Source organism: Strix aluco, chromosome Z (assembly GCF_031877795.1).
Source record: "Strix aluco isolate bStrAlu1 chromosome Z, bStrAlu1.hap1, whole genome shotgun sequence".
NCBI lineage: Eukaryota > Metazoa > Chordata > Aves > Strigiformes > Strigidae > Strix > Strix aluco.
The window spans coordinates 16,206,762-16,233,008 of NC_133971.1; the positions used below are offsets into that span (position 1 = coordinate 16,206,762).

The following is a 26,247-nucleotide window of genomic DNA, read 5'->3' on the forward strand; positions in this document are numbered from 1 at the left end:
TAATTTAAGCAGAAACCAGGAGAAAAACATGAAGTGCTGTGTATTACTGATGTTTGTGTTTAAAAAACTCTGTAGTAGCTATGCCAGGGATGAAGCTTGAGAGCATCAAGGCCAGAAATGTGCTGGGTGAGGCTGGTTCCTGCAGCTAACATGTTCTGCAACTCAAGCTTACAGCAATGCTCATCTCAGTACAGAGCACTCCTCCCACAACATGTGGCAGCTCTCCACGTTCACCCATGAAACACATGGTGCCAGTGCTAGAGAAAGGAGTGAAGCTTTTTGTTTAAACAGTCCAACGTTCTTTACACATTTGAGGTCTGCCTGGCAATGAGTTGGCCAAAACATTCCTGCCACCCATCAGGTGGGATGATTTCTCATCAAACAGTGACTAAATCTTTCAAGGTGGTAAAGTAGTTATGTTTTTGAGCCTTAGATGTGATTGACATGGTACTAGATAGAAAACAGTAATTATTAAATAAGTAACCAGTTTAGAAGACCAGTAACAGACATTAAACCATGTTATCCAGTGTGTTTATATTGAATAACCAAGAGAAACTGCTACCCAAGCACTCCTGAAAAGTTAGCATCCTAATCACTGGACCAGAAGTTCCTTACATTGGTGGCCTACGTGTTTTGGCCCTGTGATATTATTCTTCTAGCAGCTAAATCACATTACAAGAGCTATAAATCTGGTTAGTTCTTTCCCAATATTTTTTTATTTTTTTGCTTAGACAATCTCTGCTCTTGTTTGAAGGACATTAATACCATTACAAATGGTCAAAAACAAAGCTGAAGACATTAGTTCACTTATGTCACTGAGGCAGCCTTGCTCTATGCTGTGTGAGACAGCATTACAAATCTAACATCAACTCCACAGGAGTGACTTCAGAAACCAGAAAGCTGTGATCCAACTTGACAATGAGCCAATTTTTTCCCACACCAGAGAAAAGCAGCTCACTGCATAATTTTGTTTCACATTAAAACTCAAGACAAATGATCTACTCCATTACACTTTTGGATTTGTTACAGGACATATGAAAGTTCTTTCATTGAAGCACAGACTACCCAAATAGCTCTTCAGGAAACCAGCAGCCATAAATCTGGGACAGTATCACACAAAATTGCATGGAGTGAATGTCACTAGGAGAACTGTAGTTTGTGGTATAAAAGCTGCTTCAGTGAGGAAAATCATATCCCTGACATGTTTCTCTGCTCCATCCTGCATTGCATGTTCATGTGTTATGGGTCCATACCAAGAGTCACAAAAGTCAGCCTTACTAATGACATTCTACAGAGTAAATAGATATACACACTAATGCAAAATATCGCATTTGAGTTCTTCAAAAAGGGGGACTAGGAAGAAAAAAGACAAAGACTGTGTACTCCCAGCAAATGTGGGTTTCACCTGAGCCATTTAGCTCTTTCTATAGAATTTATTTCCTAAAAATGTGTCTTCTGGAGAAGAGTTATATGGATAGCAGAAACAGCTAGCTGATCCACAGGAGGTATTCACCATGAGCTGAAGCTAACCCCTGTTGCCCAATAGACCATCTACAGTGAGATGAACTGTATGCCCCCAGAGCAGCATTGGTACCATGCACTGGATCCTTTACACTTCTAATTCTCAGTTTTCTTATGAAAACATTTTTGTGAGATCTTCAGTGCAGGGCACCAAAAAAGATTACATTGGAACTGTCTTTTAAGATACACACATGTGCCCCCCCAAGCTGCTTTTCTTCCTTCTGGTACAAAACCTTCCTACTTAGAGGCAGCTTTCCCCTGGCCCCAAACCAGTTGGTGCAGGACTACTCTCTCACAAAGCCTTGCTATCACAAGCAGCTTTTCCATGGGCTTTCCTTCACCATACAACTGAGGTTCACCAGCAGAAAGAGATCCATGTGTCAGCACTGGCCCAGGTATCCCATTTAACAGCCTTATAGTTAAACGTCCATTAGCAAGGCGTGGCTTAGTGTTAAAAAGGAAGGGCTAATAGCAACCTTGACATGACACTAGGAGAGAACAGTAGGTTCAGAGCAGGTCTAGGTTATAATTTATAACCCTCCAAATTCATGTTTGTGTGACAACAAGCTTACTATTCATAACTGCTGCTGGTTTGAAAAGGCAGAAGAAAGGAGGCATTTGGGTTGGGTCTGGTTTTATAAAAGGGTCCACATAAAATTGAGTCATTCCCCAAGCTCTAAGTGAGATGCTGAACCAAGGTGAAAGCTATTTCTCAGTTTTTCAAACCTCCTTATTCAACAACAGCAAAACTCTTGGAGTTGTCTCCAGCATGGTGGTGAGCCTTTAAGATTAATCTGGAACTATCCTGTTCTGGATAGGAACGCTACTCTGTCTACTGGGTTAATGCAATACACTAAGGAACAACAGGGAACAAAATGAGGAAGCAAAGAAACTGAGGAGAGGGGAAAGGGTAATGAAGTGTACTGTTGTCAATCCAAGAAGTCTAGATAAACAAACAAGCAAACAATGTCTTTCCAGAAGGAGAATGTTACTAATTCGGTGAAAAAAAAAAAAAAAAGGGAAAAACAGAGAGAAGTATATGGAGCAGACCTGAAAGATGCAAAGAGCTTCTTTCCTAAAGATAGGTAAAGATCAATATAGTGGTACCCATTCTAGAGAAACTCACAGGTCTGCAGTAGGACAACTGTAACTTTCAGCTTTTGGGAATCAGTCTCCAAGACTGAGAACACAGATACATCTGCGTTACATATAAGACAAGTTTTACCCATGTCTGGAAGCTGCAGAATTTAGCTACAACAAAATTTACTGTGAAAAGATTTACTCCCATTTTGCACATGTTTAATCAGAGGAAGGAGAAACCTCAGGACCTGCAGCATGAAATCCTACAAATATACCATCAACCTTGTAAGTTTTAGTTATGCAAACATGCACGTGTTCAAGTCTTTTATTCTCTCTCCTAGTATTTATTGAGACATCTGTAGCACTTTTCTCCTCAGTGCTTGCAGTTACACTAGTTTTGTTCCCTTTACACTGATTCAGTTAAATGGGAATTGTGGTTTTAAACAGAAAGAAGCATTACTTTAAGGTTGAGAGGCTCTGCTTTTTAAGACACAGTTTAGTGAGTTTATGAAAGTTATATGACATGGTGCCGACAGCAGGAGTAGACTGGACTGAAAAAAACAGAAAAGCTTTTACTTCTGTTTCTTTAAGTGAAACAGAGAATATTTACCTGTCAATAAGGATTTATAGGTACCTTTGGAGCAATTTATTTTTCTTCGAAGCTAAAAAAAATCAGCACTGCCTTTGGCTCACCCACTGTTTTCCTGAGCACACAGTACTGCAGCATCAGCATTAGATTTAAGTCTGTTGCAGAAACTGTTCCCCACAAAAACTAGTTAATACCATGACTAAACTAGAGGAAGGGCCTATAACTCCATGTTAGAAGGTATGTTTTTCTTCAGTATAAAGCTTGTGGAATAAGACTACTATACCTATCAAATGTGCATGTGCATTTCTGGCATTTCTTCTTCTACAATGCAATCCCATAACTAATACTGTGTTTTAAACATTAACTTAATAACAGAGGTATGCCATGAAAAACTGCCACGGTGTTGAACATGATGGTTGACTTGGTCACTCATTACAGTTATACCCAAACCCCACTCCATGGTGGAGGGACAAGAGGCAATCTCCAGAAGCAGATCAAAACATGCAATATCCCTGAAGTCATGGGTAGCACCACCAAAAATTAGCTATCATTAGAACAGTCCTGCAGAGCTACCTATGCCAATTTTAGTCTTATCATTAGGTTCAAACATGTGTAAACAGATGTATTCCTGAACAGAGACACTTGAGATCATACACCAGTATGTCTAAATACAGCCTGCTTTTATTTTCATATTACTGCAGTACTTGACAGCACAGAAACAAAAGATTTGCCTAAGACAAAACCCAAACCCAGACCTCATCAATGGAAATAAATCTCCAAAACTTTCATTCCAATACATAGTACTGGAAAACCTTCCAGGAGCAAGTATTGAGGTAAAATTTCTTTTTGCTTTGTCAATTCTGTTTTGACTCTTGGCAGTCTGAGGCAGAGCAGTTCAACAGTGAATTTCTGGCAAGATAACAGTGATGACTTCTGTGCCAGACCCACGAGCAGTAAACAGCACTCTGCTCACTAAGAGATTCCAGCTTCCACATCTGACCATGCAAAACACCAGCAGTATAATGAGCTCAGGCTTGCACTTTAAAAGCAAAAAAAACCCCTGAATCTCATTCAAGTCAAGGTTAAAGGAACTGGAAGCACCAGCGCTGCACTATGAACTTAACCAGTTATGAAGTTGTCATTGACAATCTGCATGGTCAGCAATGCACACACGGCTGGCTAAGGGACTGGAAAAGCTGGAGCCAGTGTTTAGCAGAGAGAAGAGAATACATTGTATAACCCACCCAAAGCCCACCACATATGACACACACTGGATATTGCAGTAAAATTTATAATTGCGCTGCCCCGCCCTTTCAGATTTACGTGCAAGATGTGGATCCAAGAACACCAGGTTTTTACCTCCTGGGAAGAAGACCTTTGGAGAAGCAAAGGCAGGACTCCAGAGACAAAACTCAGAGCACTGGATGCCGCTATGAAAAAAGTATAGTGAAGACATGGTACCACTCATTTACTACCTCCCTGGCTCACAACCACAGCCTTTCAGTCTGGTTCAGCACATGCATACTGTGGGGAAGTGAAACAGACAGTTGACCTAGAGATTACAATACAGCCATCTCATTCCAAACAAAGGGTGAAAAAACCTTGTTGCTAGAAAATGAGTAGCAACGATCAGTCCCAAAGCAAAATGTTAGATTCTAACTTAAATGTCTATAGTGGTGGGATTATATTTAAATCAAAACTTTTATTTTAAGATACTTAGAAATATATAATAGTCTAAAGCATGAAAACTCACCGTTAAGAGTTTCACATTATTATGTCTCTAGTTTCTGAATCTAAAGATTTGTTAAGAAATCTTAGCTCTTAACTTTCAATTTTCCTTTTTTTTTTTTAAATGCAAAAAATGTATTTTCTTCTCCATCAACAGTCCCATAAACATTGTTTTAAAAAGGAGAGTGAGAGCAGCAGAAGCAAGCTTGTTGTGTTGCTTGGCTGAGCAGGAGTGGTGATGGTGGCATTGATTTGTTTATAAGGAAAGACTGTGTTAACTTTGGAATTTGTTTTCATTAGACTGCGAGCTTTAGCATGATACATCTCCTAAATCAGAAACCCTAGAAATACGTTGTTTCACAGACAGCCACAAGCTATTTCCAGAGCAAATATGTACAAATTTTCCAGCCGTTCTGTGAAAATACATACCAATAATTTGAATACCATCACAGCAAAAAGTGTGATTGCATAAAAGAACTGCACAAGCTTGGAGGTTCCACTTGGAGGCTGTGGGGAGCAGTGACACAGCAGTCAGCTGAGAAAACTACTTTCTTCAGACCTTTTTTTTTCTCTAACATTCTGGTGCATTCAGCCCCAAATCTTCCTTACAGTTGGGGGCCTTGGCAGCAGATGGCTCTGACTTAAGCCAACTAACTCCTGGAGCCAGCCACCCTGGAAAATTCATCTTCTAAATTTGAGTCTAGATTCATACTCCAGTGACAGTCTCTATGGAATCTCAAGTTTTATTCATCCTAAAAACATACTGAAAGAAGTCAACATTTTCTGATTGTGGGTCACTGAAACAGTGCAGGGAAGGAAGGTGTGATGCAGGTCATTCCAGTCACCACTTCTCTTATGTTGCATACAAGTAGTAACATGAAGATAGCATTGTGGGGGATACCGTGAATCACTTGGCTACACAAGATCTCAACTTCAGCATGTAAAATGAGCATCAAATCCTCTAGCAAGAGATTTTAGATTAATTTGTAGTGTTCTAATTTTTACCCTTCCATAAGTCAGTTCAAATTCGAAGTTGCATACTGGGTCTCCAGCTAGCATTAGATTTAACAGCATCAACTTATTTTTGTGATTATGGTTTCAGCAGGGAGGATACGGTAAGAGCTACACTGAAAACTATGAAACATTCATGTATGGATTCTTTGTGCAAAGGTATTAAAGTAATACGGATCTTACTGTGCATTACTGCATTTTGTTGAGTTGTGTACACCTGCGTGAATTTTGTTGCAACAATAATTTCCCTGACCAAAGCCTTTCTGGTTCACTTCCTATTCAATTTAGATGAGTAGAAGTGAGCAGCAGTGACGATTTGCCCACCCTGTACAGTGCACTAAACCAGCAATAAATCATTTCAGCAACTTTTTTCCACACCAGATTTCTGCTGCCATGGCAACACTGCCATATTTACAAAATAGCCTTAAAGGTGTTATAAAATTCTGTTTCGCAAGATGGCAGCACAGATACTATATGTTGTTTTAATCTGTTTTATTCTAGCCATCCCTTATGTAGGTTAATCGGTGATTAGAGTCCACAAGGCAAGGTGCTCCTCAGGAAACCTGCTCTGGAGCCCCGGCACGGCCCCTCAGCATCGCAGGCTGCTGCGCACCCAGCAGCAGCCAAGTCCTGTTTACTCAGCACTACTACGGTGAGGGGGAAAAAAAGAGACTCCCCAGCAGCAGCCCAACAGGCAACAACAGCACATGCACCTGCGTTTCGTGACAGCCTCCAACCTTTGCAATCAGAAAGGCTTTGTTTTGCTGTCTTCTCTGTTTGCAGAGACATTAAGATTTAGCACCGGGCATCAACCACAAACCACAAACAAAAGAGACAACTGCTATGCCAGATAACGTGCTGAGCGGGGCCGATGCCAACAAAGCCCAGGCTGATGGTCACAGGGATGCCTCGTCTTATTCCCCTGTTCTTGGCCTGGCTCCAAGCTGACAGAGGCGGAGGACAAATGCTGAAGAGGCAGGAGAGAAAGCAGTACCGGTAATGGGGCTTGCCACGCCGGTGGAGGCTGAATAGTCACACAGCAAGTATTTCCCCCTAAGAAACCTCAACGAATTCTTCTCAGCAGAAAGAACAGTACCCAACAAGTTATCTGAGGAAATGAGGTGGAAATATTGTCAAAGTGCCTCAAGGGGGAAAAAGTATCTGTGCAAGGTGTCATCTGAAGTATCCCTTTTTACAGGAGGAATTGATTTTTCATTTGGATAAAAAGGGGGAAAAGGATGAAACAGAGCAGTCCTCTCCTAAAAACTGTGCAAAATCAGTACAGCTAAATTAACACAACTCAGATTGACCTGTATCACCCAGCTGCAGAGTTTAACAGTCCTCTCTCCAACAGGCAGCAGAAACCACAGCAGCAGAAACGCAAGTCTTTCCTGCATTAATCTGGCAGTGGTGGCTCAGTGGCCCCTGGAAAGCATAATTTTAGACAGATGACAGACTCAAACCACTAATGGAATTTTAGGTAGTGCAGACATGAGCTCCATAGCAAATTCCACATGCAGACAGAAAGGGTGTCCCTCCAACCCTTAGAAATCAAATAATGCTTTTATCTGAAAAGGGGGGAAGCCAAATTCAGCATATGAATTTATCTAAATATTTCACCAGTCTGTACATCATGATACAGAGAAATGATTACTTGTTTTGAGACTTATTTACTTATAGCAAACTGCTTAGCAACTTATTTACTTACTTATAGCAAGTTATAGTATCACTTATAGTATGTTTTAATATTGCTAAGAATCCTGCTTGCCCAGACTGTTCTGTGGAATTTTACCAAGGACTACTGTGTTCATCAAAACAAAGCAGTTTACTGTGAAATCTACTAATAACAGCAGTGTTCAGCAAAATATCATGTTTTTGTCCTTGGGAAACAGATGTGCTCTAACTAGTTGGGTCTTGGTAATGAGTAAAGATAGCCATATACGGACGGTAGAAGTTCCACTGATGCTCTTAAAGAAGATAGGATGAGTAAACCAGCTGAAACACACTCTTGTTATTCAAGAAATTGGCCAAGAGAATCTGCGCATGCTCCAGGGAAAAATACAAAGTGAGAAAGACTACAAGCCTTCCTCCCAAAGACCCCCGGAGACGCCCCCCAGGAGGCAATGCGCAGGTGCAAAGAGAACATAAACTGCTGGCACCAGCCTCTAGAGCTAACCCAGCCTTACTCATGCATATGTATGTTTGTGTTATGTAATCCAATGAATATGTATATCCACACTCTATATGTTTTTGGTAAAATGTGCTGTTGGGGTGCAAGCTTTGTGGAGAAATCCCCTTGCACCCCGGCTGGAGTAAAACATACCTGCTTTATAACTCTATTCGAGTTGAAGAGTCTTCTTCCACAAATCAATCAGGACAGTACAGCATTTGTTGGTGTGGAAGTGTTGCAAAACAAATTATTCCCCCAAATACCTCATTTTTGTTTAGAAAACCACTGTGATTGCAGACTCCAAGATCATAGCTTAGACTTGCATATTATACTGTCTTACTGTGTGCTACTGCAGTTTGCTTTGTTCTATTATGACTACTACAGAGCTGCAGTATGGTAATAAAATTTAAGGCACCCTCAAAAAACACAGCATATGGTATTTCAGATTTACTGATTTAAAGGGTTCTGACCTGGCAGAATCTCAGACTCCTCCAAGCAACCCACTTGAGTGCAAGAGTAGGAGAAGTTATGAGCTCTTGGCAAGCCACAAAAATGTTACAGTAAAATAAACAATAATGGGTCCTTCAGATAACCTTCACACTTTCATCACACAATAGCCCTACTAATCTTAAATGACAGTTACAGTAAGTCTTTACCCAAAGCCTATACCCTGCCACAGCAGTAATTACTACACAAATCCATAGAAAACAGATCTGTAGTCTCTATGAAGTGATCTATCCAACAGTGACTTTGATGAAGCTGCTGTGAAAACTAAACCAAACCTGTCCATCAGGGAACCTGCATGTTTTGTTCACCCTCTCTCAAACCTCAGTGCATCACCAGATGTGTTGTTTCTAGCAGCTGTCAAGTTAGCCACACACAGAAAGACAGCTAAAGAAACATCAAAACAATACAATCATTTTACATCCAGATCTGTTATTTTATGTGTTTGCCTGTTACCACTGTACAGTACCTTCCATGAAAGTATTAGTCCTCAGCTGTCTCGAGGGATATGCTATTACTTTTCCTTGCAGGTAGGATGACAGGTATAAACATTACCACCACATCTACAATTGACACACTTTTCTAGGGTAGAAAAGTGACCCAGGAAAGTACCTTCAGTGTAGATTCAGCATAAAAGCTTGTACATTTTGCAGGTGTTAAAGCCATCTCCCATATTGCAGACCAGCAACAGAAAGACACAGTTATACCTGCAGACCTGCACCTTTACTCGGCAACTGATGCAGCTGGGTCAGCAGAAACCCCCAAAGGAGGTGCAGACTAAAGAGTGTGTCGAGGCCACACAGGAGACTATGGAAGAGCAAGAAACCAAACTCAAGCATGGCAGGATGCAGGGTGCTGTTCTGACTTCTTGACCAATTCAAGTCCACTGGATCAGATTAGGGTATTTGTATTTTACTGTCTAATAATCTGACAAAGGCTACTTTTGTGAAAGCTACTAGCAGCAAGTATACAGGTACAGAAACCACAAAAAGGACCCAAGAAGTACACCTACTAGACAGGAAACTGGGACTCTTAAAGAAAAGTGAGAGAACAGCAGCCAAGTAAGAATTAAAAGAAACATCTTGTTCTCTCATATGTATAAGAAAGTGAAAAGACTGAAAGATCCAGCTTGTGAAAGGCTGAACTGTTGTTAAAAGCATTTAGTGTTATGTAAACACTGCAAAACAGCAACAAGAGGGAGTTTGCAAGATTTAAGCTTTGTCCCATGTCAAAAAGAAATACAAGACAGAAAAAGTTAAAACCAAGGCATTTAGGTGAGAAACTCCATGCACAGCACCTACAGTTACCTTTTTCTGTTTTCTTCTTCCTATGGTTATGCAAGCAATGTTCTCCTCCATCAATTTCACTTTCAGTAGCTGGAAAGACAATACTCCCCTACCCTAGTCAATAACAATCTATAAACTTTTGAGAAGCATGTGCATACAAATGCAGCCTGCAGTAGATGAGAAAAATGTAAGCAGCAGTATAACAGCATTTCATAATCCACAAAGAAATGAAAACCCAAGAAATTCATGGTATTGCTTTATACTGGTGAAGATAAGCAATCATTTCTATAACAGAAAACAGCAAAAAAAATTCACAAGTGCTCTGCAGTCTGATCTTTATCATCAGAACATAAACTAAGAATTGTTGAACAAAGCTTTGTATCCTCCAGGACTGTATCGTTATCCCAGTTTCAAAACTACATAATGTTTTCTAGATAGCTGACGCAGCCAGTTAACACTGATTTACACTAAGGATGATATCCGAAATTTCTATGCAATAAGTGGATACATGCTCTTGGTGAAAACCTAGCTACAATTTTGTTAGTGCAGGTTGGAATTTTTACTGAGGATATTTGACTAAAAGCTGCATAAAATAGCCACAAGCATCTCAAACACCTCTTTCTAGACACTATGAGTCAGGAATAAAACCATTCCTTTAAGAAAATGGACCTGAGAAACTAAGTGTTAGAACAATCTGATTTAGCTGCAAAACTCTAAAATCTTCCCTTGGAACAGCTTGTATATGTGCTTAGGTAGCAATACAACAAAGTGGAAGCAGAGCTGTAGTTTGAAAACTAGGCTAGGAATAAAAAACCGATTGCAATCAGCATGGTAAAAATTTAACAGTGTAATTAATAATATCTCATGCAACGGATACACACTGTCTGGTGAGAGCACTTCAGTATAAGGGTTTTGAGATTACCATTCCCAACATCTGCACACGCAAGATAATCTCATCTTCAAGAAAAAACAGTGAAATATCTCCATCAATCTGAGTAATCACCAAGTGATTAAAATCTACCGTGTATGCCCCAGTATTCAGGTTAGGTTACTCAAGACGGTAAGAAAGGTTCAAGAAATACTTTGCTACGAGCCTACCAGTTACCAGACAAGATATTAGGCACTGGCAAAAGTGAACTACTGGGACACCACTTAATTCAAAGGCAACGAAGAGGTCAGTGGTATATCAAGTATGGTTTATGGCACCTAGCATTGACCAAGAACCTCACTGTCACAAGACTTAATATTTTTTCTTTTGGCAGGATAGACAAAAAAATATTTTTGTCTATCCTGCCAAAAGAAAAAAAAAGTGGTTTTCAATTATTTGAATGGGCAAACCAGCTATGAGCATCTACATTGTTGGCTGACTCCCCCCAGCCAGCACACATGCTCTGGCTAACTCACCCTGTAATGCAACCACCACTTGTCCATAGCTGACCCAGGCTCTGCTGCCCTGCAACACCATCCCACTGCGGCTACCACTCAGGGCAAGCCATGAATGCCTCTGGATATTCAGTGTCATCATGTCAACCACCAGCTGAAAAGCAAAGAGGTAGGTGACTCCCTGCCAGTGGTACCCCAAGCCACTGTTGCAACCAGCAGCTGCACAACCCTAGTCAGAGTGCTATAGCTGTTACTGGTCACCTTGTTTAAACACAAGATGCCATATGCATGGGAAGTCTTATTAAAGTCACTTTTGGATGTTTAAGACTACTTATGGCAAACCTCAGTGGTTTACATGAAGTGACAAATGTAAAACAAAGTGCTCCTTTGTTTCCTTGTTCATGTATGAAGAAACAAAAATGGCAGAAATTTAAAGTCAGAAGAAAAAACTTGGTAAGTTTTAGAGACTATTTCAAATTAGTTATGGAGTTTATGCACTGCAACAAGAGTCTATGTTTGTGCTTCCAGAGATTTCGGCTTGCTCTAACCCTCTAGCAAACCATTAGGTGCATAACCCCTAGAGAATCATTTGCTCATTGATTTCTATGGAAGTTGTTTCTCTGAAAAACAGAAACTAAGAGAAGCTCAATGGAAACAAAGCTGGTGCAAACTGCTTCAACCAATACAGTGCCCTATTTGGAAATACTCCTCTACCACCTCTTTCAAGATCTCCAAGTGCTTTCAGACACAAGAATTAATGTAAAAGCCTCTGTGTTAGAAAATGGAAGTAGCACCAGTCATTTTTATTTTGAAATCACAAAAGTCAAACACAGGTCAGGCACCCAAGCATCCTGATCAGCCCACTTTTACCAGGAAACTAATTTTTACACTGGTAAAGTTTACTTTACTGTTGCCACAAAAAGATTACTCCATCTTAAAAAGGCATAAGGGGCTACCATGCAATTTCACATTAAAAAGATGACACATTACTATTGTACTGAAACTCCTCCAAAGATACTTAGTACAACTGTGTTTACTGAAGTAGAAATTAATAGAACAAGAGAGAACAAACATTAAAATGCTTTACAGAAGCACTCTCTTGATTTTCTTAAACAGCAGTTAACTCACGGTCTCTGATCAGCAGTCAGCCAACAACTTAACATGGCAAAAGATAATCCCTTACATCCATGAATTTGAACCAAAAAAATATTTTAAATCAACTTACCTCACTGCCAAGCCTATTAATGACCTAGATACTTCAATCAAGTTAATCAACAAACCATCACAGCTTGTTAACTCAGCCCTACACCGAGAGCTAGGCGACTTAGGTTGCTATTTTGACCTACAAATTTGCTCCTCCTTTTTCTTTTCCCATTTCTCTACACTTTATCCCAAGCAAGTACAGCACCTGTGCAGCACTGGTCATGGAGGCTGGGAAGATACTGCTGCAGTTACAGCCAGAAGCCACACAACCCTAAAACTGGATCCCCACTTCTCCCTATCATTTGTATGGCCTGTTTTCATGTCATCTTAGGGGGACTTGTGTGTTTTGAGCTACTGGTAGTTGCAGCCTGCAGAGCCTGACTGTCATGGGCAATACGAGTCCTCCTGTAAAAGGGTACCATAGAGATGTTACTAGCTTTCATGGCAATCTCTCCTGCAACATTCTGAAAGCTTAGCTGAAAATATTTAAAAAACCTAATACAAATAATGAATTGACCAGCCTGTGTGGTGGCAGGCAAGGTGGCACTGGAGAGTGTGGAGACACTAGCCATCCACTAGTTCTGGGAAAGCAACTGCCATGAGGGAGAGAAAGAGGAATGCAACTGTCACTGTGCCACATGGTTCCTGTCAACAAGAGAAATGGGCAGGAAGAGCCAACTACAGCAGCAGTCAAATAAGGGGGACCAACAGGATGGACGCCAGGATAGCAAGATTTACAGTGGAGAAGAGAAAGCCCAGTAAACAATTTTGACAGATGTCTGAAAGTGTGTGCAGAGGGGTGGTGTCCCTTAGCCCAGGTCAAGAACAAGATGCAGCAGTACCCCAGCAAAAGGAAGATTTGCCCAACTATAAAGAATGCACAGGATACATACAGACAGATCAACTCAACTCATATTACCTGAAGTCTGGACATGAGCACTGGAAGAGGTGTTTAACCAAGGGAGGGGTGTTGCCTATGGTCACAGTAGATTTTGTTGAAATGTTGCATATAAAATTGCTCAAGAAATTCTTACAAAAAAAAAAGAGGTAAAGCCTAAAAGAGAGCATAGGAATATATGCACAATTGCAGTAACAGATACACCTTGAAACTAAAGAATACACAGTTCTAACACTGACACAGAGAGCCTTCATCCTTAGACATTTGCCTTCATCTAAGATTTAAAAAGTATGTCTTGCAGAACTTGTGCACGCTTCCTTTGATACCCAGCCAAATTCTTAAACAGCATATTTTACTTCAACTTTCCATATGAAGATGCAATATAATTAAAATGTCTCCATATCCTTCTCTTCCTCCTCAGGAAAACTAATATATATATATTCAAAGAAACTTAACAGCCCAGTTGCTCCTAATTTTGAACATGAGCGTTAGACTCCAAGACTGCATTTCAGGAGTGCACATATTCTTGCAATGAAATGAAAAGCCAAGCTGAAGTCCCGTGTCCACAGATGCATATCTTTCCTGTGCTGAGATGCAAGTTATTTCTCACTAGGATGCGAAAACACCCAAAAACTCTCACAAAAACTTGCCTCTACTTTAAATGGGAAAAAGGGAATGAGCATAGTCCTCTTGCCTTTCTTGCTCCCTCATAACAGGATCAGCCACTAAAACTTCAGCTGCTTCTAGTACTAGCTTACAAGCAGAAAACGTTTCTGGAGACAGCCATTTCCAAGTTGCATAGGTTGATGGCACATTTTCATCACCACACTACAGCAAGGGGAGTTTCTCCCAAGTGGAAAAGCAGATCTCCATCTGGTTGCCAAGTCATATCTCACCCAAAGGCAAAGTGATCCCATCTCCCATGGCATCAAGTTCTCAAACCAAACCTCTGCCACAGAACCCAAACTTAAAATTAAGTATTCAGCTACTTTCAACATATTTGCTATCAGAGGACTGTAGGTTTATCCTAGTGTCAAATGTTCAGTTCCTTGAAATTCAAAAACTGTGTTCAGAAGATACCTGCATGTGTCCTTCCTTGTACCCTCCCTGCTCCAACACCACACACAGATTAAGCCCTACTGAGACTGTGCAGTAGCATGCTAAAAGCTTCATTTTAAAAAAAATCAAAATCACCTTTCAGCTGTTATGGATCTGTCAGAAGTAGACTTCTCGTGAAGGCAACTAATAAATACTGATACAGAAGAAACCAAAAACAACACTACCAAATTCTTTAAGGTAACCTGAAAATCCACTATCTAGGTGAGAAGGGTGTTTATAGATATACATGTATAGACATTTGAGGAATTTTGATGCCAACATACAAGAAAAGTATCTGAGGCATGGCAGTCGAGTAAAGTAAGTGGCTGGGCATCCAAGAGCTGAGCAAACCCCAGGTGTTGTCCAAGTGACTCAACATCTGACCAACATCTATCACTCATACTCTGCTGCCTCTGCTGGGCACTGCTGTGAGGAGCAGAGTCTGCAAGCACATCAGTTTAAGGTGGGGGACTGGGGAAGTTTATGGAAGTAAACCAAAACATACATCCAACCTAATGAGCCAGACCGGGATTGGAAATAAGTAAACTGGATGAAATGTGCACAGCTCCTACCTGAGCAGCAGGTTTGATGAACTCATTTGATAGGTACTGGAAACGAAAGTATTTAGCAGCAACTGTTTTTCCACTAATACTCTTATAGCTTATGTTTTCACTCAACAAGTGTAAATTATGTTTATACACCGTAACAGCAAACCTGGCATTGAGAGAAATCCCAGACTAATTCTTTTGTCCGCCAAATGATCGCTGCAACTATAGTCTTTACTTCTCTTAGCTCTACTGAAAAATAGCAGAAAGTGCATAGCATACGCATAACAATGTCCTAACTCAGAGGTATCCCCCTCACTCAGACAAACAGCTGGAAACTATTCTTTTCTAGATACCTGTACAAAAGTGCTTTCTGTTCAGTATGGCTGGCCAGGGAAAGAGCGTAAGCATTTATCCTTCAGAAACAGGGGTTTTCTTTGCCAACTGATTCTTTTACAAACATGTTAAATGAAAAATAAGCTGTTCTTTTCAAAACCAATCTGGTGACAGATAGAGTCTTAAGATACAAACAGCTTGTTAGTAAAATCCTAAGTAACTTAATCCTACATTTATAAATATATATGTTATTCTTGAATTATTGCACACTCTTTTCACACAGCTTACTTTACATAAACATTGCCCCTCTGGTCCATTCAGGCTTGCTTTGAAAAAGCACTCTCCTGTGTACACTGGAGCAGTGTACAAGCAGCACACCATATCTGAGGCTGAAGTATTTACAACAGCTGGGCAGAGAAACACCAACTGTGTGGAGCAAGAAACAAAGCCAGGGAAACTAGATTTAGAGAGAAACTCAACTTGAATTTCAGGAAGTTTTCAGGTTTTTTTCAATGCATTGCATTTTTAAACTAATTTCAGTAGATGCATATTCTACTACTGACAGTGCTTACTGGCAAATGATCAACTCCCAATCTCTCTTATGTCAGGTGTTATGGTTAAAGTTTCCTATATGTGAATTTTTGCAGCATTTTTATGGGCCTCCTAATCAAACAAACTTTACATGCACAGGTTGGTTTTTTAAATTAAAATGAAGGTATTTGCTTACATAAAGGGCAGCACCATACATCAGAGTAATTGCTATATAACAGTAACCACACACCTGTCTTCACTTTGAGGAGTTTTATTAGTAAATGATGGTGAGCCAAACTGAAACACTGTCTTTATATTGCTGATTACCATGATTCAATAGTGGCCAGAACTCAAATGCTGTCTTTGTATTATTTGTGTATCGTAACCATTTCTGCTATTTAGACAAAGCAGCAGCACTGTAAGAACAAGAACTAACCTGGAAAGAATTATAGTTCTTTGGTTTAAGGAAGTCTTTTTTAGTCTCTCCTTGGCCCTCTGTCAAAGTGACTTAATTTTCTATGACAAAATACCCACACAACAAATCTTAATCCTACTTGTTTTCTTAGTTTTCAGCAATTGCCCCTGCCTTTCTCTTGCATCTTTTCAAAAATCTAGAAAACTTTTTTTAACAGAATTGTTGATTTAGTCTATTGCTTTTTTACCAAGACTAAAAATAAATTTATATTATTGTAGTAACTACCACTAGTAGTATGTATGCTTACAAGCCATGTGTAAGGCTTCCCAATAGCCCTGCAGTTACCCATTTTTGGATCCACAAATCTTGTCAGTGAAGCTCCAGTCTAAGTGTTGGAATTGTTTCAGCTCTGTTCAACACATGTGAGTTTGCATTGCCAGAGTTTTCAGAGAGGAGACTATACGTGTCAAGGGAAAGCAGAGTATTTACTGACACTCAAAAGCATCTAGAAATATTTAAGTAATGTGGATGCAACTCAGGGTCAGGGCTTGGAATAAATGACTGAGAAGAGGAATGCATTGCAACCCATTTTAGTTTTGCAGAAATTGCATCAGGTTCAGTACCTTGCTCTCCTAATGCCTGACACATTTGATTTATGGGTTGTTTGGATTTTTACACCTATTTAAAACGATGTGATGTGGACATCTCTTGGGCAATGCATTTCTAAACTCTAAAGAACAATTATCTGCATCTGGATAAACAAACATCTGATGTTCAATGCTCTTTAGTTATAGGCTGGTAGAAGAGTAATCTTTTCCAATGGTACCTGTCACATCAGTGTGTAAGTGTGAAAACCCACTCCAGAAGTGGAAGGCAGTCAAATAATGACCCCTTCTAACTCCTTTTAAGTTACAGGTCCAAGATGTGGTCTGGGTTAGGGACAGTCAAAAGGGCAAAGACCTCTTTCAGAAAGAGTTTTAAATTATGATGAATTTGAGTTCAACGCTATATTTAACAGTCTTACCAGAAACATCTGCTTGTATTCTGGTTGTAATAATCAGAAGCAGCAGGAGCAGCAAAGCACGCTGCTTTAAGAGGCAGAACCTACACTGTATCACACAGGGAAATGAAGTGCCCAGGCTAAACATGTAGACTTACCTTGCTCAGTGCTGTGCTTAATACAGGTGGGTTGGTTTACATGCCAGTTTTTATTCACTGTTTAGTTTTTAATACAGAACACAGAGACAGAGATGAAGTAATAAGAAACATGCTGTTCAGATCATTTATCTTGGGGATACACTGCATACTGTATTTCCAGACCAGGGTCAGACATCTGAAAGCATGATGGTTAGTAGCAAATGAAATTCCACGTATATTCCCAAAGCAGCAGAATTCAAGTTGATACATCTGCCAGTGACAGGAGAGGAACAAAAGGAGAAGGAAAAAGAAGAGCTTATAAGACTGTTTTCCCACCAAATCTTACCTGTTGGCCTCTTTTGCCTTTGCCATTTTGTAAGGGAAAAGCCTTTTGCCCCAGTCATACTCAGTGAAGGTTCACAGCATTTCACCTGTCTGTGCCGGGCACTGGAGCCCCATCTGCTGTGTATCAGGGTTAGACCAAAAGAGTCTTGGGGATGGCAAGTTACTCCCTAGGACAGCCCTTTCCCAGATTCTACCAACAGTGCAAGGGCCATCAACAAACATAGTCTTTTTGGACCATGTGGCAGTGTGGGGAAGGGGACACAAAGAAACATCACATGTCAATACATTAGACATTTGCATCTGAAATTATGTCAAGCCACTCTAGTGAGGCTAAGGCCATCATTTCTGGATTGCTTTAAGGTACAGATAGATGGCCATTGGACTAATTAACATGCTTCTCCCTGCTCCTTCCCTTCCCATTCTCCACTGCTCATTCTTGCTTCCATTTTTCCCTCCACTTTTTGGCCACACCAGCACTCCAGGGACTGTGGGGAGAGTGGGACCAGGGAAGTGATCCTGCCGAGAACTAATGCAACACCACAAAATACATATGTTAGGGCTTGATCAGATCAGTTCCCTGGTCTGACACAGCTTCACTGAATGAGATTACCCACCCTGCAGTCATCTGAAAACACAGTTCAAGGAACACCACAGCTTTTCTCTGTGCCTTTAGCACTACCTCTCCATTTAATAAGCACACACATGATTATACCAATTTAAAAATTGAGATATGCATCTGATATGCAGCTATTTCCTTTTTGCTCTTGTCAGCTCAATTTCCAAATAGCCTTTGGTTTGTATGTGGGATATTACATTATCCAAATTACATCATTTTCTGGCAACTATGGCAGGCCTAGCCTGTGAGTCACTTTCCAAAACTAAGGGAGAGCCGCACTAGGGAAGAATGCGCAATTCAAAGGTTTCTATTGTTCTAGTTGACCGAGGGGTCCATGCAAGTTCAGTCACAGCTAAGTACAGAAGAGCAGCTAAAAATCTCACTGTTGACTTAAATGAGAAGGAGCATCTTAGTGAAGTGAACAGGCAGATACAATTGTACAGTCCCAAAAACTGGAGCTACATCATCAAGTTTGCATGTATTGGTTTATTAATGGTCGACGCTAGCAGGTATGCGAGCACACATTGAGCTGCAAGTTACTTTACCTACATTTGTCACAGAGTTTCCACAGCTGTAAGCAACAATTTCACAAACTTTGTGCACAAGGTAGGGCCACAGAACTACAACAAGCCTTCTCTACTCAACTCTGTCCAACCCTTCAATTAATTGATCTGAGGAATAAATGGAAAGAGACCCAAAAGACTATGGAAACAATTTTTCATTACAGACTGTCTTGAGGAATAATGCTAATTATCACAGAAGTGTTTCCAATTCTTCACCAAATCCAGACACTTATCCACCCTGAGAAGAATGTTTCCTCTTTAGTCACTAATTGGATCTTGTTTGTAAAGCCAATCTTTGTTTCAAAGTCTGACACAATCTGGGAACCAGTGTACTATGGGGACTGAAGATTAAAATGACTCTCCACAGCTGACAAACACACTAGAAACATTGTCCATACATAAAACGATGGAACACATTAACATATGTTATTTTCCTTTTTGCTTTTATTCTGTAGCTTCAGTAAGATCTAACACCAACTCTTTTTGAAGTACGTTGGAAGCATCTGATCTTACAACTGCAGAGTCTCATTTAAAGTATTTACTAACCAGGAAGAATAACTGCACACTGAATCAGTCACTTTAAATACCAAGCTATGCAAATGATGTATTTATTAATTGCTTAAGTTTGGGAAATCTAAGAGACAACTACTCCAAAAAAGAAAGAGCGCTGCTCATTTAAGGTAGTGGTGCATACAGGAACAAGATACAGGTTTGCTGTACTGATGTCTGCCTGCTTCAGACTCAAACCACCATTTCTCCCCTCACAAATAATGGGGATACCTGAACACACCAACACTGTTATGATTCAATTTGTTGTATGTGAACACCTCACAGAATCACAGAATCGTCTAGGTTGGAAAAGACCTTGAATATCATCCAGTCCAACCATTGACCCAACACTGACAGTTCCCAACTACACCATATCCCTCAGCGCTATGTCGACCCTACTCTTAAACACCTCCAGGGATGGGGACTCTACCACTTCCCTGGGCAGCCCATTCCAACACCTAATAACCTGTTCTGTAAAGAAATGCTTCCTAATATCCAGTCTAAACCTTCCCTGGTGCAACTTGAGGCCATTACCTCTTGTCCTAGCGCTTGTTACTTGGTTAAAGAGACTCATCCCCAGTTCTCTGCAATCTCCTTTCAGGTAGTTGTAGAGGGCGATGAGGTTTCCCCTCAGCCTCCTCTTCTCCAGACTAAACAACCCCAGTTCCCTCAGCCGCTCCTCGTACGACATGTGCTCCAGACCCTTCACCAGCTTCGTTGCCCTTCTCTGGACACGCTCGAGTCATTCAATGTCCTTTTTGTAGTGAGGGGCCCAAAACTGAACACAGTAATTGAGTTGCGGCCTCACCAGTGCCGAGTACAGGGGTAAGATCCCTTCCCTGTCCCTGCTGGCCACACTATTTCTGATACAAGTCAGGATGCCATTGGCCTTCCTGGCCACCTGGGCACACTGCTGGCTCATGTTCAGCCGGCTGTCAAGCAACACCCCCAGGTCCCTCTCTGACTGGCAGCTCTCCAGCCACTCCTCCCCAAGCCTGTAGCACTGCTGGGGGTTGTTGTGGCCCAAGTGCAGCACCCGGCATTTGGCCTTATTGAAACTCCTACAGTTGGCCTTAGCCCATCGCTCCAGCCTGTCCAGGTCTCTCTGCAGAACCTCCCTACCCTCGAGCAGATCAACACTCCCACCCAACTTGGTGTCATCTGCAAACTTACTGAGGGTGCACTCGATCCCCTCGTCTAGATCATCAATAAAGATGTTAAACAAGAGTGGCCCCAAAACCGAGCCCTGGGGGACACCACTCGCGACCAGCCGCCAACTGGATTTAACTCCATTCACCACAACTCTTTGGGCCCGGCCATCCAGCCAGTTTTTCACCCAGCAAAGCGTGTGCCCCTCCAAGCCTCGAGCAGCCAGTTTCACCAGGAGAATGCTGTGGGAAATGGTGTCAAAGGCCTTACTAAAGTCAAAGTAAACAACATCCACAGCCTTTCCCTCATCCAATATGGAGGTTGCCCTGTCATAGAAGGAGATCAGGTTTGCCAAGCAGCACCTGCCTTTCATAAACCCATGCTGACTGGGCCTGATCATCTGGTTGTCCCACACATGTTGTGTGATGCTACTCAGGATGAGCTGCTCCATCAGCTTCCCGGGCACTGACATCAAGCTGACAGGCCTGTAATTTCCCGGATCATCCTTCTGACCCTTCTTATATATGGGCATTGGCCAATTTCCAATCTGTGGGGACCTCCCCGGTCAGCCAGGACTGCTGATAAATGATGGAAAGCAGCTTGGTGAGCACCCCAGCCAGCTCCTTCAGCACCCTTGAGTATATCCCATCCAGTCCCATAGACTGATGTGTGTCTATGTGATGCAGTATGTCACTATCTCCTCCTGGATTGCGGGGGGGTCGTTCTCCCAGTCTCTGTCTTCTGGCTGAGGGGGCTGGATTCCCTCAGTACAACTAGTCTTGTTATTAAAGACTGAGACAAAGAAGGCATTAGGCGCCTCAGCCTTTTCCTCATCACTTGTTACCATGTTTCCTCCTGCATCTAGCAGGGGATGGAGGCTCTCCCTGGTCTTTTTTTTGCTGTTGACATAGAAACATTTCTTGTTATCTTTGAGTGCTGAAGCCAGATTAATTTCTAGCTGGGCTTTAGACCTTCTGATTTCCACCCTGCATAGCCTCACAGCATCTTTGTAATCACTGTGAGTGGCTAGCCCCTTCTTCCAAAGGCTGTAAACTCTCCTTTTCTCCCTGAGTTGCAGCCAAAGCTCCCTGTTCAGTCAGGGTGGTCTTCTCTTCCTCCAGCTTCTCTTACAGCACCGGGGGACCGCCTGCTCCTGAGCCATTAAGACTTCCTTCTTAAAGAGTATCCAGCCTTCCTGGACCCCTATACCCTTCAGGACTGTCTCACAAGGGATTCTGTCAGGCAGTTTCCTAAACAAGTCAAACTCAATCCTTTGGAAGTCCAGGGTGTCAGTTATGCTGCCCCCCCTCCTGGCCTAAGAATAGAGAACTCAATGATTGCTGTGCCCTAGTCGGCCTCCAACTGCCACATCATCCACCAGTCCTTCTCTTTTCACAAAGAGGAGATCCAGCGGGGCAGCTTCTCTGGTCAGTTCACTCACCAGCTGTGTCAGGAAGTTGTCTCCCACACATTCCAGGAATCTCCAGGACTGGTCCCGCTCTGCTGTGTTGTATTTCCAGCAGATGCCTGGGAAGTTAAAGTCTCCCACAAGAACAAGTGCAAGCGATCGTGTAATTTCTCAGAAGTGCCTATAGAATATTTCATCCACCTCTCTGTCTTGGCTGGGTGGGCTATAGTAGACTCCTACTACAACACCTGCCCTGTTGGCCTTCCCCCTGATTCAAGCGCAAAGACACTTCACCCTGTCTTCACTCTACTTGTGCTCAAAGCAATCATAACAGTCCCTAACATACAGTGCCACCCCACCACCTCTCCTTCCTTGTCTATCCCTCCTAAAGAGCTTGTAGCCATCAACTGGCGCATTCCAGTCATGGGAGACATCCCACCATGTTTCTGTGATAGCCACTACATCACAATTTTCCTGTTGCATCATGGCTTCAAGCTCCTCCTGTCTGTTACCCGTGCTGTGTGCATTGGTATATTGCACTTCAGATGGGCCAATGTCTCCAGCACTTTTTTTACATTTAGAGGTCCTAATTCCAGCCTGTCCTTTTCACAGGTGTTACCATGGTTACTGATCCATCCATACCCCTTGCATCTTTGTTATGCTGCATGTCTCCATCCCTTGCCTCTTCACATGACACCAAAAACTCAGACTTTTTCCGGAAGTTGCTACCTGTGGTCATAGAATCATAGAATGGTTTGGGTTGGAAGGGACCTTAAAGATCATCCATTTCCAACCCTCCTGTCATGGGCAGGGACACCTTCCACTAGAATAGGTTGCTCAAAGCCCCATCCAACCTAGCTTTGAACACTTCCATGGTGGGGTATCCACAGCTTCTCTGGGCAAGCTGTTTCAGTGTCTCACCAGCTTGACAGTAAATAATTTCTTGCTTATATCTAGTCTAAATCTACCCTCTTTCAGTTTACAACCATTACCCATCATCCTATCATTACAATTCCTGATAAAGAGTCCCTACCCATCTTTCCTGTAGGCCCCCTTAAAGAGCTGGAAGGCCACTATAAGGTCTCCCTGAAGCCTTCTCTTCTCCAGGCTGAACAATCCCAACTCTCTCAGCCTGTCCTCATAGGAAAGGTGCTCCAGCCCTGTTCCGATCATCTTTGTGGCTCTCTTATGGACCCACTCGAGCAGGTCTGTGACCTTCTTATATTGGGAGCCCCAGAGCTGGACACAGTACTCATGAGAGCGGACTAGAGGGGCAGAATTGCCTCCCTTGACCTGCTGGCCACATTCCTCTTGATGCAGCCCAGGATACAGTTGGCTTTCTGCACTGCAAGTACATAGCTGGCTCATAGTCACCTTTTCATCCACTAGTACCCCCAAATCCTTCTCCACAGAGCTGCTCTCAATATACTCTTTGCCCAGCCTGTATTTGTGCATGGAATTACCCCAACCCATGTGCAGGACCTTGCACTTGGCCTTGTTGAACTTCATGAGGTTCACACAGGCCCACCTCTCAAGTCTGTCCAGGTCCCTCTGGATGCCATCCCTTCCCTCCAGTGTTGACCGCACTACACAGCTTGGTGGAGTTGGCAAACTTGCAGAGGGTTCACTCAGTCCTGCTGTCCATGTCTCTGACAAAGATGTTAAACAGCGCTAGTCCTAACACCAACCCCTAGGGAATGCCACTCGTAACCTCTCTCCACTTGGACACAGAGCCATTGACCACAACTTTGAGTGCAACCATACAGTCAATTCCTTATCCACTGAACAGTCCATCCATCAAATCCATGTCTCTCCAATTTAGAGACAAGGATGTTGTGGAGGACAGTATCAAAAGCTTTGCACAAGCCCAGGTAGATGACGTCAGTTGCTCTTCCCTTACCTACCAACACTCTAACCCCATAATAGAAGGCCACTAAAATTAATCAGGCTTGATTTGCCCTTAGTGAAGCCACGTTGGTTGTCACCAATCAATCACCTCTTTGTTATCCATGTGCCCTAGCATATTTTCCACTAAAGTAATAATGACTGTTTAAAATTGACCATAATTTTGATGATTTATATCCAACTCATGCACTTTGCATATAGTTCTGCTCTTCACAACATTAACAAACCAACACAATTACCATTAAAAAAAGGCATCCTCATGCTACAGTGTTGTATAGTGCACTCTACATTCTTTTAAGTCACCTGCTACTTCACCTTTCTAACCTCTAGTCAAGAAGATGACAAAGCCACACTATATTATTTCAATGTAAGCAGAGAGCACACTATCCTGAAGTATTTTGGTCTGCAGTCATGGAGTACACTGATTTCTCCCAGACAGACAGTGCTAGATCAGTATTCAGACACATGTAGTAGATCCCCTCCATGGGCCAAGAAGTCCTCAGCAGAAGGGTACGGAACAAAGCTGGTGCTAAGCTGACTCTGCCCTGTCCCATCTACACCCTACCTTGAATCAGTCCACACCAGTCACTGAGACATCATCCAGACAGTCTCAAGCTCTCCCCTCTGCTGCAACTGTGCTTCTGACAGCAGACCATGAGTGGAGGGGCTTCATTATCCGTGCCTTTAGACCCATATAAAAAGAGAACTCACATGTGCTAAGCTGTCACATTAACTGCAGCACCACTCTGTAGAAGTGCAAAGCTGCCAGGTTGCAACAGGACCAGCAGCCCAACATCCCCCACTGGCTACTAACACCACTTTACATTTAGTTGCTGAAAGCAGAGGCTTTCATCATGTTTTGGTTTTAAAATCATGTTCAACTACCAAAAAACCTCTCAGTTCCACCTCTTGGTTTTTGCTACATTTGTGGAATGCTATATTAGCAGTACATGTGTTTTAAAAAAATAGTCACAAAGAAGGATCTCTGAGTTAAGCTGTTCTACATTTAGATGCTTTTAAAGCTGTTTTTGAATGTTAGAAAAAATTTATTCCATTAAACCATGATGGTGTGTTTTCATGCAGGAGTGGAACAGGCTCACCAATGTACAGTTTGCCTTTTTACAAAAATGTAAATAAGGATTTCTGAACATTAATCATTTTGATACCAGGAAGCTCTATTAGTTCCTATATTTTATATCAAATTATTCAAAGCAAAATGCTTCAAGATGGAAAACAAACCCTGAATTTGTCTATCTGCTTTCTAAAATGGAAGATCACTGCTTGTAGCTACACCCCAACACACTAAAATTGCATGGTGAGCTAAAAGCAGCCAAATAGAACTCAGAACAGTGGAAAAATGGGTCTTCAAACCTGTGAAGGTGGTAGAAGATGAGAGTATGGCTTTCAAAAGAGTGGTGGAAAGACTATCTAATTGCTGTGCTAACCGAATCTGGGTGCAACAATCACTCCTGCTCTTACTAGGCAGATCAGGTCTTTGAATAAGCTTGCTGACTGGAAAAGGAGCAGTAATCAATGCCCACCCAGCTGAGTCAAGTCTAATCCATCAAATCTATCATACCTACATGCAAGTTAAAACCACAAGAGGAAATAATTGTATTTCTGATGAAAATATGGACATCTAGAAAAGATAGTCAGCAGTGCCATTGTGGGTTTTGTCAACCAAAATAAAATGTTGCAGTTTTGTATGTAGTGCTTATCCTTACACTCAAAGGCCAGTACTCAAGTCAAACCACTGGACTAGCCTAGCCAGATCTGGTGTCTGCTTTGTTAAATCCTCTCCAAATACTTACAAAAGCACTTCTTGTCTAAATACATCTGAAATTGCTACTTTTAGGACCAGGTTCTCATCTACTTATGTAAGCAATTCATATTCCTCTTAAGCCACTCTCAGACAAGAGTTTGTTATCATGATTAAGTGTATTGGGCTTTTGGTATCCAAAGCTGAAAGTTAATTGCACACTTTAGAGAGCAAGTACAATGCAATGCGGTTTCCCCCTGCCATCAGGACAAGGCAGGTACACCATCAGAACACTCAAAGCAAATAATTTAAGACAATTCCAGTCCTGTATCTAAGAGCTTGCCTTCTGAATTGGATATGTTTGTGTTGCTGTCCAATTCCATTATGAAAAACAGCCTGAGTATCAGAAACATGCCAGAGAATATAAATTAGAGTGAGAGTTACACAGGCTGGACAACAGATCCATAGCTCTATACTTTGATCCCCAGGACATTCAAAAAAGATGCGCAAATACATTT

The 26,247-nt window shown here is 41.8% G+C and overlaps 1 protein-coding gene across 6 annotated transcripts in view; it reads right to left on the reverse strand.

Annotated features, from left to right (window-relative positions):
• IQGAP2 (IQ motif containing GTPase activating protein 2) overlaps positions 1 to 26,247 on the reverse strand; it is a 131,866-nt gene that overhangs the window by 64,555 nt on the left and 41,064 nt on the right. The window lies entirely within an intron of this gene.